The sequence below is a fragment of the Pseudorasbora parva genome, chromosome 4 (genome assembly GCF_024679245.1).
Source record: "Pseudorasbora parva isolate DD20220531a chromosome 4, ASM2467924v1, whole genome shotgun sequence".
In the NCBI taxonomy this organism is placed as follows: domain Eukaryota; kingdom Metazoa; phylum Chordata; class Actinopteri; order Cypriniformes; family Gobionidae; genus Pseudorasbora; species Pseudorasbora parva.
Window position 1 is genome coordinate 34,326,337 of NC_090175.1, and position 14,223 is coordinate 34,340,559.

The window sequence follows — 14,223 nt, forward strand, 5'->3', positions numbered from 1 at the left end:
TGACTTTTTGAATATATTTTTGGACAAAGAGTCTTTTAACTTTACATTCAAATTCACACGTATAGGCTTTCGGATTTTGTATCAGAAGTTAAAATATGACTTTTGAAAAAATAATTCTGCCCCTGGATTCCATGAACTTGAACTTTCTATACATTTAAATAGATTCCTTCGGATGATTTATTAGTTCTTTAAGGATGACCTTTTAAACTTATTTGTGGACAAATAGTCTTTGAACTTGAATCTTCTATACAGACTTATGACTTTCAGTTGTTTCATCAGTAGAGCAAGGATGACATTTTTTCACAAAAAAAATATTTTCTAACTCCGGATCCCATGAACTTGAACCTTCTAAGCATACATATAAATTCCTTCTTCTCTTTCATCTTTAGTTCAAGTATGACTTTTTGAATATATTTTTGGACAAAGAGTCTTTGAAATTTAAATTTAAATTTACATGTATAGGCTCTCCGATTTTTTATCAGAAGTTCAAATATGACTTTTTGAAGATTTTTTGCTTCCCCTATATTCCATGAACTTGAATTTTCTATACATTTAAATAGGTTCCTTCTGATGTTTTATTAGTTCATCAATTATGACCTTTTGATCTTATTCTTGGCTAAATAGTCTTTGAACTTGAACTCTCTATATATACTAATATAGGCCTTATGATGTTTCATCCCAAGTTCAAAATAGACTTTTGGAAAAATGTTCTGCCCCTAGATTCCATGAACTTGAACTTTCTATACATATAAATAGATTCCTTCGGATGCTTCACCAGTGCTTTAAGGATGACCTTTTGAACTTATTTGTGGCCAAATAGTCTTTGAACTTGAATCTTCTATACAGACTTATGACTTTCAGTTGTTTCATCAGTCGAGCAAGGACAACATTTTTTGACAAAAAAAAAAATATATTTCTGACTACGGATCCCATGAACTTGAACTTTCTATGCATACATATTGATTCCTTCTTCTGTTTCATCTTTAGTTCAAGTATGGCTTTTGAATATATTTTTGGACAAAGAGTCTTTGATCTTTACATTTAAATTCACACGTATAGGCTTTCGGATGTAATATCAGAAGTTAAAATATGACTTTTGAAAAAAAAATTCTGCCCATTGATTCCATGAACTTGAAATTTCTATATATTTAAATACATTCCTTTGGATATTTTATTAGTTCTTTAAGGATGACCTTTTGAACTTCTTTGTGGCCAAAGAGTCTTTGAACTTGAATCTTCTATACAGACATTTGATTTTCAGTTGTTTCATCAGTGGAGCAAGGATGACATTTTTTTACAAAAAAAAAAAAAAAAATTATGACTCCGGATCCCATGAACTTAAACTTTCTATACACATAAATAGATTCTTTCTGAGGCTTCATCAGTGCTTTAAGGATGACCTATTAAACTTATTTGTGGCCAAATATTCTTTGAACTTGAATCTTCTATACAGACTTATGACTTTCAGTTGTTTCATCAGTAGAGCAAGGATGACATTTTTTGACAAAAAAAATATTTTCTAACTCCGGATCCCATGAACTTGAACCTTCTAAGCATACATATAAATTCCTTCTTCTCTTTCATCTTTAGTTCAAGTATGACTTTTTGAATATATTTTTGGACAAAGAGTCTTGGAAATTTAAATTTAAATTTACATGTACATGTATAGGCTCTCCGATTTTTTATCAGAAGTTCAAATATGACTTTTTGAAGATTTTTTGCTTCCCCTATATTCCATGAACTTGAACTTTCTATACATTTAAATAGGTTCCTTCTGATGTTTTATTAGTTCAACAATTATGACCTTTTGATCTTATTCTTGGCTAAATAGTCTTTGAACTTGAACTCTCTATATATACTAATATAGACCTTATGATGTTTCATCCCAAGTTCAAATATGACTTTTGGAAAAATGTTCTGCCCCTAGATTCCATGAACTTGAACTTTCTATACATATAAATAGATTCCTTCGGATGCTTCACCAGTGCTTTAAGGATGACCTTTTGAACTTCTTTGTGGCCAAAGAGTCTTTGAACTTGAATCTTCTATACAGACATTTGATTTTCAGTTGTTTCATCAGTGGAGCAAGGATGACATTTTTTTACAAAAAAAAAAAAAAATTATGACTCCGGATTCCATGAACTTAAACTTTCTATACACATAAATAGATTCTTTCTGAGGCTTCATCAGTGCTTTAAGGATGACCTATTAAACTTATTTGTGGCCAAATAGTCTTTGAACTTGAATCTTCTATACAGACTTTTGACTTTCAGTTGTTTCATCAGTATAGCAAGGATGAAATTTTTTGACAAAAAAAATAATTTCTATAAAAAAGAATAGACTTCGGGTCCCATGAACTTGAACTTTCTATGCATACATATAGATTCCTTCTTCTGTTTCATCTTTACAGAAGTTCAAGTATGGCTTTTTGAATATATTTTTGGACAAAGAGTCTTTAATCTTTACATTTAAATTCACACACGTATAGGCTTTCGAATGTTATATCAGAAGTTAAAAAAGGACTTTTGAAAAAAAAAAAATCTGCCCATGGATTTCATGAACTTGAACTTTCTATACATTTAAATAGATTCCTTTGGATGTTTTATTAGCTCTTTAAGGAAGAACTTTTGAACTTATTTGTGTCCAAAGAGTCTTTGAACTTGAATCTTCTATACAGATATTTGACTTTCAGTTGTTTCATCAGTGGAGCAAGGATGACATTTTTTTACAAAAAAAAAAAAAAAAAAAAATTCTGACTCCGGTTCCCATGAACTTGAACTTTCTATACACATAATTAGATTCTTTCTGAGGCTTCATCAGTGCTTTAGGGATGATCTATTTAACTTATTTGTGGCCAAATAGTCTTTGAACTTGAATCTTCTATACAGACTTTTGACTTTCAGTTGTTTCATCAGTAAAAGCAAGGATGACATTTTTTGACCAAAAAAAATAATTTCTGACTCCGGATCCCAGGAACTTGAACTTCTATGCATACATATTGATTCCTTCTTCTGTTTCATCTTTAGTTCAAGTATGACTTTTTGAATATATTTTTGGACAAAGAGTCTTTTAACTTTACATTCAAATTCACACGTATAGGCTTTCGGATTTTGTATCAGAAGTTAAAATATGACTTTTGAAAAAATAATTCTGCCCCTGGATTCCATGAACTTGAACTTTCTATACATTTAAATAGATTCCTTCGGATGATTTATTAGTTCTTTAAGGATGACCTTTTAAACTTATTTGTGGACAAATAGTCTTTGAACTTGAATCTTCTATACAGACTTATGACTTTCAGTTGTTTCATCAGTAGAGCAAGGATGACATTTTTTCACAAAAAAAATATTTTCTAACTCCGGATCCCATGAACTTGAACCTTCTAAGCATACATATAAATTCCTTCTTCTCTTTCATCTTTAGTTCAAGTATGACTTTTTGAATATATTTTTGGACAAAGAGTCTTTGAAATTTAAATTTAAATTTACATGTATAGGCTCTCCGATTTTTTATCAGAAGTTCAAATATGACTTTTTGAAGATTTTTTGCTTCCCCTATATTCCATGAACTTGAATTTTCTATACATTTAAATAGGTTCCTTCTGATGTTTTATTAGTTCATCAATTATGACCTTTTGATCTTATTCTTGGCTAAATAGTCTTTGAACTTGAACTCTCTATATATACTAATATAGGCCTTATGATGTTTCATCCCAAGTTCAAAATAGACTTTTGGAAAAATGTTCTGCCCCTAGATTCCATGAACTTGAACTTTCTATACATATAAATAGATTCCTTCGGATGCTTCACCAGTGCTTTAAGGATGACCTTTTGAACTTATTTGTGGCCAAATAGTCTTTGAACTTGAATCTTCTATACAGACTTATGACTTTCAGTTGTTTCATCAGTCGAGCAAGGACAACATTTTTTGACAAAAAAAAAAATATATTTCTGACTACGGATCCCATGAACTTGAACTTTCTATGCATACATATTGATTCCTTCTTCTGTTTCATCTTTAGTTCAAGTATGGCTTTTGAATATATTTTTGGACAAAGAGTCTTTGATCTTTACATTTAAATTCACACGTATAGGCTTTCGGATGTAATATCAGAAGTTAAAATATGACTTTTGAAAAAAAAATTCTGCCCATTGATTCCATGAACTTGAAATTTCTATATATTTAAATACATTCCTTTGGATATTTTATTAGTTCTTTAAGGATGACCTTTTGAACTTCTTTGTGGCCAAAGAGTCTTTGAACTTGAATCTTCTATACAGACATTTGATTTTCAGTTGTTTCATCAGTGGAGCAAGGATGACATTTTTTTACAAAAAAAAAAAAAAAAATTATGACTCCGGATCCCATGAACTTAAACTTTCTATACACATAAATAGATTCTTTCTGAGGCTTCATCAGTGCTTTAAGGATGACCTATTAAACTTATTTGTGGCCAAATATTCTTTGAACTTGAATCTTCTATACAGACTTATGACTTTCAGTTGTTTCATCAGTAGAGCAAGGATGACATTTTTTGACAAAAAAAATATTTTCTAACTCCGGATCCCATGAACTTGAACCTTCTAAGCATACATATAAATTCCTTCTTCTCTTTCATCTTTAGTTCAAGTATGACTTTTTGAATATATTTTTGGACAAAGAGTCTTGGAAATTTAAATTTAAATTTACATGTACATGTATAGGCTCTCCGATTTTTTATCAGAAGTTCAAATATGACTTTTTGAAGATTTTTTGCTTCCCCTATATTCCATGAACTTGAACTTTCTATACATTTAAATAGGTTCCTTCTGATGTTTTATTAGTTCAACAATTATGACCTTTTGATCTTATTCTTGGCTAAATAGTCTTTGAACTTGAACTCTCTATATATACTAATATAGACCTTATGATGTTTCATCCCAAGTTCAAATATGACTTTTGGAAAAATGTTCTGCCCCTAGATTCCATGAACTTGAACTTTCTATACATATAAATAGATTCCTTCGGATGCTTCACCAGTGCTTTAAGGATGACCTTTTGAACTTCTTTGTGGCCAAAGAGTCTTTGAACTTGAATCTTCTATACAGACATTTGATTTTCAGTTGTTTCATCAGTGGAGCAAGGATGACATTTTTTTACAAAAAAAAAAAAAAAATTATGACTCCGGATTCCATGAACTTAAACTTTCTATACACATAAATAGATTCTTTCTGAGGCTTCATCAGTGCTTTAAGGATGACCTATTAAACTTATTTGTGGCCAAATAGTCTTTGAACTTGAATCTTCTATACAGACTTTTGACTTTCAGTTGTTTCATCAGTATAGCAAGGATGAAATTTTTTGACAAAAAAAATAATTTCTATAAAAAAGAATAGACTTCGGGTCCCATGAACTTGAACTTTCTATGCATACATATAGATTCCTTCTTCTGTTTCATCTTTACAGAAGTTCAAGTATGGCTTTTTGAATATATTTTTGGACAAAGAGTCTTTAATCTTTACATTTAAATTCACACACGTATAGGCTTTCGAATGTTATATCAGAAGTTAAAAAAGGACTTTTGAAAAAAAAAAAATCTGCCCATGGATTTCATGAACTTGAACTTTCTATACATTTAAATAGATTCCTTTGGATGTTTTATTAGCTCTTTAAGGAAGAACTTTTGAACTTATTTGTGTCCAAAGAGTCTTTGAACTTGAATCTTCTATACAGATATTTGACTTTCAGTTGTTTCATCAGTGGAGCAAGGATGACATTTTTTTACAAAAAAAAAAAAAAAAAAAAATTCTGACTCCGGTTCCCATGAACTTGAACTTTCTATACACATAATTAGATTCTTTCTGAGGCTTCATCAGTGCTTTAAGGATGATCTATTTAACTTATTTGTGGCCAAATAGTCTTTGAACTTGAATCTTCTATACAGACTTTTGACTTTCAGTTGTTTCATCAGTAAAAGCAAGGATGACATTTTTTGACCAAAAAAAATAATTTCTGACTCCGGATCCCAGGAACTTGAACTTTCTATGCATACATATTGATTCCTTCTTCTGTTTCATCTTTAGTTCAAGTATGGCTTTTGAATATATTTTTGGACAAAAAGTCTTTGATCTTTACATTTAAACTCACACTTATAGGCTTTTGGATGTTATATCAGAAGTTAAAATATGACTTTTGAAAAAAAAATTCTGCCCCTGGATTGCATGAACTTGAAATTTCTATATATTTAAATAAATTCCTTTGGATATTTTATTAGTTCTTTAAGGGTGACCTTTTAAACTTATTTGTGGCCAAAGAGTCTTTGAACTTGAATCTTCTATACAGACATTTGACTTTCAGTTGTTTCATCAGTGGAGCAAGGATGACATTTTTTTACAAAAAAAAAAAAAATTCTGACTCCGGATCCCATGAACTTGAACTTTCTATGCATACATATAGATTCCTTCTTCTGTTTCATCTTTAGTTCAAGTATGACTTTTAGAATATATTTTTGGACAAAGAGTCTTTGAATTTTACATTAAAATTCACATGCATAGGCTTTCGGATGTTGTATCAGAAGTTAAAATATGACTTTTGAAAAAAAATTCTGCCCATGGATTTCATGAACTTGAACTATCTATACATTTAAATAGATTCCTTTGGATGTTTTATTAGCTCTTTAAGGAAGAACTTTTGAACTTATTTGTGGCCAAAGAGTCTTTGAACTTGAATCTTCTATACAGATATTTGACTTTCAGTTGTTTCATCAGTGGAGCAAGGATGACATTTTTTTACAAAAAAACAAAAAACAAATTCTGACTCCGGTTCCCATGAACTTGAACTTTCTATACACATAATTAGATTCTTTCTGAGGCTTCATCAGTGCTTTAAGGATGATCTATTAAACTTATTTGTGGCCAAATAGTCTTTGAACTTGAATCTTCTATACAGACTTTTGACTTTCAGTTGTTTCATCAGTAAAAGCAAGGATGACATTTTTTGACCAAAAAAAATAATTTCTGACTCCGGATCCCAGGAACTTGAACTTTCTATGCATACATATTGATTCCTTCTTCTGTTTCATCTTTAGTTCAAGTATGACTTTTTGAATATATTTTTGGACAAAGAGTCTTTTAACTTCACATTCAAATTCACACGTATAGGCTTTCGGATTTTGTATCAGAAGTTAAAATATGACTTTTGAAAAAATAATTCTGCCCCTGGATTCCATGAACTTGAACTTTCTATACATTTAAATAGATTTCTTCGGATGATTTATTAGTTCTTTAAGGATGACATTTTAAACTTATTTGTGGCCAAATAGTCTTTGAACTTGAATCTTCTATACAGACTTATGACTTTCAGTTGTTTCATCAGTAGAGCAAGGATGACATTTTTTGACAAAAAAAATATTTTCTAACTCCGGATCCCATGAACTTGAACCTTCTAAGCATACATATAAATTCCTTCTTCTCTTTCATCTTTAGTTCAAGTATGACTTTTTGAATATATTTTTGGACAAAGAGTCTTTGAAATTTAAATTTAAATTTACATGTATAGGCTCTCCGATTTTTTATCAGAAGTTCAAATGTGACTTTTTGAAGATTTTTTGCTTCCCCTATATTCCATGAACTTGAACTTTCTATACATTTAAATAGATTCCTTTGGATATTTTATTAGTTCTTTAAGGGTGACCTTTTAAACTTATTTGTGGCCAAAGAGTCTTTGAACTTGAATCTTCTATACAGACATTTAACTTTCAGTTGTTTCATCAGTGGAGCAAGGATGACATTTTTTTACAAAAAAAAAAAAAAAAAATCTGACTCCGGATCCCATGAACTTGAACTTTCTATGCATACATATAGATTCCTTCTTCTGTTTCATCTTTAGTTCAAGTATGACTTTTAGAATATATTTTTGGACAAAGAGTCTTTGAATTTTACATTAAAATTCACATGCATAGGCTTTCGGATGTTGTATCAGAAGTTAAAATATGACTTTTGAAAAAAAATTCTGCCCATGGATTTCATGAACTTGAACTATCTATACATTTAAATAGATTCCTTTGGATGTTTTATCAGCTCTTTAAGGAAGAACTTTTGAACTTATTTGTGGCCAAAGAGTCTTTGAACTTGAATCTTCTATACAGATATTTGACTTTCAGTTGTTTCATCAGTAGAGCAAGGATGACATTTTTTTACAAAAAAAAAAAAAAAAAATTCTGACTCCGGTTCCCATGAACTTGAACTTTCTATACACATAATTAGATTCTTTCTGAGGCTTCATCAGTGCTTTAAGGATGATCTATTAAACTTATTTGTGGCCAAATAGTCTTTGAACTTGAATCTTCTATACAGACTTATGACTTTCAGTTGTTTCATCAGTAGAGCAAGGATGACATTTTTTGACAAAAAAAATATTTTCTAACTCCGGATCCCATGAACTTGAACCTTCTAAGCATACATATAAATTCCTTCTTCTCTTTCATCTTTAGTTCAAGTATGACTTTTTGAATATATTTTTGGACAAAGAGTCTTTGAAATTTAAATTTAAATTTACATGTATAGGCTCTCCGATTTTTTATCAGAAGTTCAAATATGACTTTTTGAAGATTTTTTGCTTCCCCTATATTCCATGAACTTGAACTTTCTATACATTTAAATAGGTTCCTTCTGATGTTTTATTAGTTCATCAATTATGACCTTTTGATCTTATTCTTGGCTAAATAGTCTTTGAACTTGAACTCTCTATATATACTAAAATAGACCTTATGATGTTTCATCCCAAGTTCAAATATGACTTTTGGAAAAATGTTCTGCCCCTAGATTCCATGAACTTGAACTTTCTATACATATAAATAGATTCCTTCGGATGCTTCACCAGTGCTTTAAGGATGACCTTTTGAACTTATTTGTGGCCAAATAGTCTTTGAACTTGAATCTTCTATACAGACTTATGACTTTCAGTTGTTTCATCAGTAGAGCAAGGACATCATTTTTTGACAAAAAAAAAAAGATTATTTCTGACTATGGAACCCAGGAACTTGAACTTTCTATGCATACATATTGATTCCTTCTTCTGTTTCATCTTTAGTTCAAGTATGGCTTTTGAATATATTTTTGGACAAAAAGTCTTTGATCTTTACATTTAAATTCACACTTATAGGCTTTTGGATGTTATATCAGAAGTTAAAATATGACTTTTGAAAAAAAAATTCTGCCCCTGGATTGCATGAACTTGAAATTTCTATATATTTAAATAAATTCCTTTGGATATTTTATTAGTTCTTTAAGGGTGACCTTTTAAACTTATTTGTGGCCAAAGAGTCTTTGAACTTGAATCTTCTATACAGACATTTGACTTTCAGTTGTTTCATCAGTGGAGCAAGGATGACATTTTTTTACAACAAAAAAAAAAATATTCTGACTCCGGATCCCATGAACTTGAACTTTCTATGCATACATATAGATTCCTTCTTCTGTTTCATCTTTAGTTCAAGTATGACTTTTAGAATATATTTTTGGACAAAGAGTCTTTGAATTTTACATTAAAATTCACATGCATAGGCTTTCGGATGTTGTATCAGAAGTTAAAATATGACTTTTGAAAAAAAATTCTGCCCATGGATTTCATGAACTTGAACTATCTATACATTTAAATAGATTCCTTTGGATGTTTTATTAGCTCTTTAAGGAAGAACTTTTGAACTTATTTGTGGCCAAAGAGTCTTTGAACTTGAATCTTCTATACAGATATTTGACTTTCAGTTGTTTCATCAGTGGAGCAAGGATGACATTTTTTTACAAAAAAAAAAAAAAAAATTCTGACTCCGGTTCCCATGAACTTGAACTTTCTATACACATAATTAGATTCTTTCTGAGGCTTCATCAGTGCTTTAAGGATGATCTATTAAACTTATTTGTGGCCAAATAGTCTTTGAACTTGAATCTTCTATACAGACTTTTGACTTTCAGTTGTTTCATCAGTAAAAGCAAGGATGACATTTTTTGACCAAAAAAAATAATTTCTGACTCCGGATCCCAGGAACTTGAACTTTCTTACATATTGATTCCTTCTTCTGTTTCATCTTTAGTTCAAGTATGACTTTTTGAATATATTTTTGGACAAAGAGTCTTTTAACTTTACATCCAAATTTACACGTATAGGCTTTCGGATGTTGTATCAGAAGTTAAAATACGACTTTTGAAAAAAAAATTCTGCCCCTGGATTGCATGAACTTGAAATTTCTATATATTTAAATAAATTCCTTTGGATATTTTATTAGTTCTTTAAGGGTGACCTTTTAAACTTATTTGTGGCCAAAGAGTCTTTGAACTTGAATCTTCTATACAGACATTTGACTTTCAGTTGTTTCATCAGTGGAGCAAGGATGACATTTTTTTACAAAAAAAAAAATAATTTCTATAAAAAATAATAGACTTCGGTTCCCATGAACTTGAACCCTCTATGCATATAGATGGTTCAAATTTACATGTATAAGCTTTCCGATTTTTTATCAGAAGTTCAAATATGACTTTTTGAAAAAATGTTGCTGCCCTGAGATTCCATGAACTTGAACTTTCTATACATTTAAATAGATTCCTTCTGATGTTTTATTTGTTCTTCAAGGATGACCCTTTGATCTTATTCTTGGCCAAATAGTCTTTGAACTTGAACTCTCCATATATACTAATATATTCCTTCTGATGTTTCATCCCAGGTTTAAATGTCTTTTGGAAAAATGTTCTGCCCCCGGATTCCGTGAACTTGAACATGCAAAAAAATAATATAAATATACATATAAATATATTCCTTCGGATGCTTAATCAGTGCTTTAAGGATGACCTTTTGAACTTATTTGTGGCCAAATAGTCTTCGAACTTTAATCTTCTATACAGTCTTATGACTTTCAATTGTTTCATGAGTAGAGCAAGGATGACATTTTTTGACAAAAAAAATAATTTCTGACACGTATAGGCGTTCGGATGTTTTATCATAAGTAAAAATATGACTTTTTAAACATTTTTTGCTGCCCCTAGATTTCATAAACGTGAACTTTCTATACATATAAATGGATTTCTTCTGATGCTTCATCAGTGCTTTAAGGAAGACCTTTTGAACTTATGTGTGACAAATAGTCTTTGAACTTGAATTATCTATACAGACTTATGACTTTCATTTGTTTCATCAGTGGAGCAAGAATGCCAATTTTTTACAAAAAAAAAAAAAAAATTCTGACTCCGGATCCCATGAATTTGAACTTTCTATACATATAAATAGATTCCTTCTTATCCTTCATCAGTGCTTAAAGGATGACCTTGAACTTGAACTTTCTATGCATACATATATATTCCTTCTTCATGTTTCATCCCAAGTTCAAATATGACTTTTGGAAAAATGTTCTGCCCCTGGATTCCATGAACTTGAACTTTCTATACATATAAATTAGATTCCTTCTGATGCTTCATCGGTGCTTTAAGGATGACCTTTTGAACTTATTTGTGGCCAAATAGTCTTTGAACTTGAATCTTCTATACAGATTTATGACTTTCAGTTGATTCATCATTATCATCATGATACTATCATTAGAGGAAGGATGACTTTTCTTTGACAGAAAAAATAATTTCTGACTCAGGATCCCATGAACTTGAACGTTCTATGCATACATATATATTCCTTCTTCTGTTTCATCTGTAGTTCAAGTATGGCTTTTTGAACATATTTTTGGACAAAGAGTCTTTGAACTTTAAATTTAATTTCACACCTATGGGCTTTCGGATTTGGCCACCAATGAGTTAAAAAGGGTCATCCTTGAACCACTGATGAAGTATCAGAAGAAGTCTGAGAGTCCCAACTGTAACTGTCTAAACATTCATACATTTAGATAATACATTAGCTAGAAAATGTTCCATATGTAACTACTGACTATAATTCTTGAACCTTCTGTGGAATAGGAATTAGTCAGAATCCACATAAATTGCATTTCAATCCTGTACGTTGAATGTGGAATCCTGTTAATGGCAATGCATAAAATTAATGCGTTTAACATTGAAGAGTTTAGGGCTTTTGCATTTCATTGCTTGGCATTACACGACAAAAAAACCGAAAAAAAAAAAACCCGAAAAGAATACGAAAAAAACTCGTGCACTGAAGACTTTTGCATGCATTGTATAAAAACCGTTTTTGCATTGAAGAAATCAGAGCATTTGCATTGCACTGAAATAAGAACTCGTTACGCATTGAAGAAATAAGTACTTTTTCATTGCATTGCATGAAATAACTCCTTGTGCACTGAATATATTTTACATTGCATTGCACCTAAAAGAACTCGTTGCGCAATGAATATTTTTACATAGGAAATACATAGGAAAAATCTTGTGCAATGACGCGATTAATGCTTTTGCATTGCATTGCATTGCATTGCATAAAATAACTCGTTGTGCATTTAAAATTTAGCGCTTTTGCATTGCATATAAGAATTCAGGGTGCAATGAAAAGATTAGTGCTTTTGCATTGCATACGAAAAAACTCGTACATTTAAGCAAAAAAAACCTTTGTGCATTGAAAAAAATAGTGCTTTTGCATTGCATATATTAGAATTCGCGATGCATTGTGAAGAGATAAGTGTTTTTGCATTGCGTTGCATGAAATAACTCGTTGTGCATTGAAGAAAGCGCTTTGCCAATGCAAAGCGCTATCTATAACATTGTATATACGAGTTTGCTGTAAGGTTAAATATTAGTGCTTTTGCATTGCATACGAAAAAATTGTGCAATAAGGATTAGTGCTTTTGCATTGCAATGAACTCGTCATGCATTGAAGATATTAGCGCTTTTGCATTTGCATAAGAAAAACTTGTGCACTTGGGAGATTATTGTTTTTGCATTGCATTGCATTGCATTGCATTGCATTGCATACGAAAAAACTTGTTCAATAAGGAGATTAAAGCTTTTGCATTGCATTGCATATAAGAACTCGTTGTGCAGAAAGAGATTAGTGCTTTTGCAATTGCATTGCATATAAAGAAGTTGTTGCGCATTGAAGAAATAAGTGCTTCTGCATTGCATAGAAAAAAGTTGTGCCATGACGCGATTAATGATTTTACATTGCATTGCATACGAAAAAACTTGTGCACTGGGGAGATTAGTGCATTTGCATTGCATTGCATGCAAATACTTGCTGTGCATCGAAGAGATAGTTCTTTCGCATTGAATAAAAAACTCGTTGTGCACTGAAGATATCGCTTTTGCATTGCATATAAGACTCGTTGAGCATTGAAGAAATAGCGATTTTTGCATTGCATTGCAGCGATCTGTGCAAAGAAGAGATTTATGCTTTTTCATTGCTTTACATTGCATTGCATAACGAAAAACTCGTGAATTGAAGATTTTGCATGCATGCATACAAAAACAATTTGTGCATTGAATAAATTGTACTTTTGCATTGAATTGCATAAAGAACTCGTTGTGCACAGAAAGAGATTAAGTGCTTTTGCATTAGAAACAAGCTCATGCAATGACGCGATTAATGATTTTAATTGCATTGCATACGAAAAAACTTGTTCAGTGAGGAGATTAAAGCTTTTGCATTGCTTTGAACTCGTCATGCATTGAAGATATTAGCGCTTTGGCATTGCATTACATATAAGAACTCGTTGCCATTAAAGAAATAAGTGATTTTGCATTGCATTGCATATCGCTGTGCAAAGAAGAGATTAATGCTTTTCCATTGCTGTGCGTTGAATTGAATAACGAAAAACTCGTGCATTGAAGATTTTGCATGCATACAAAAACTATTTTTGTATGAATAAATTGTGCTTTTGCATTGCATTACATAAAGAACTCGTTGTGCAGAAAGAGATTTGTGCTTTTGCATTAGAAAAAATCTCATGCAATGACGCGCTTAATGACTTTACATTGCATTGCATACGAAAAAACGTGTTCAATGAGGAGATTAAAGCTTTTGCATTGCATTGAACTGGCCATGCATTGAATATATTAGCGATTTTACATTCATTGCATATAAGAACTCGTTGCGCATTGAAGAAATTAGTGCTTTTTTGCGCATTGAAGGAATAAGTGCTTTTGCATTGCATAGAAAAAAGCTCGTGCAATGACGCGATTAATGATTTTACATTGCATTGCATACGAAAAAACTTGTGCACTGGGGAGATTAGTGCTTTAGCATTGCATTGCATACGAAAAAAACTTGTGCACTGAGGAGATTAGTGCATTTGCATTGCATTGC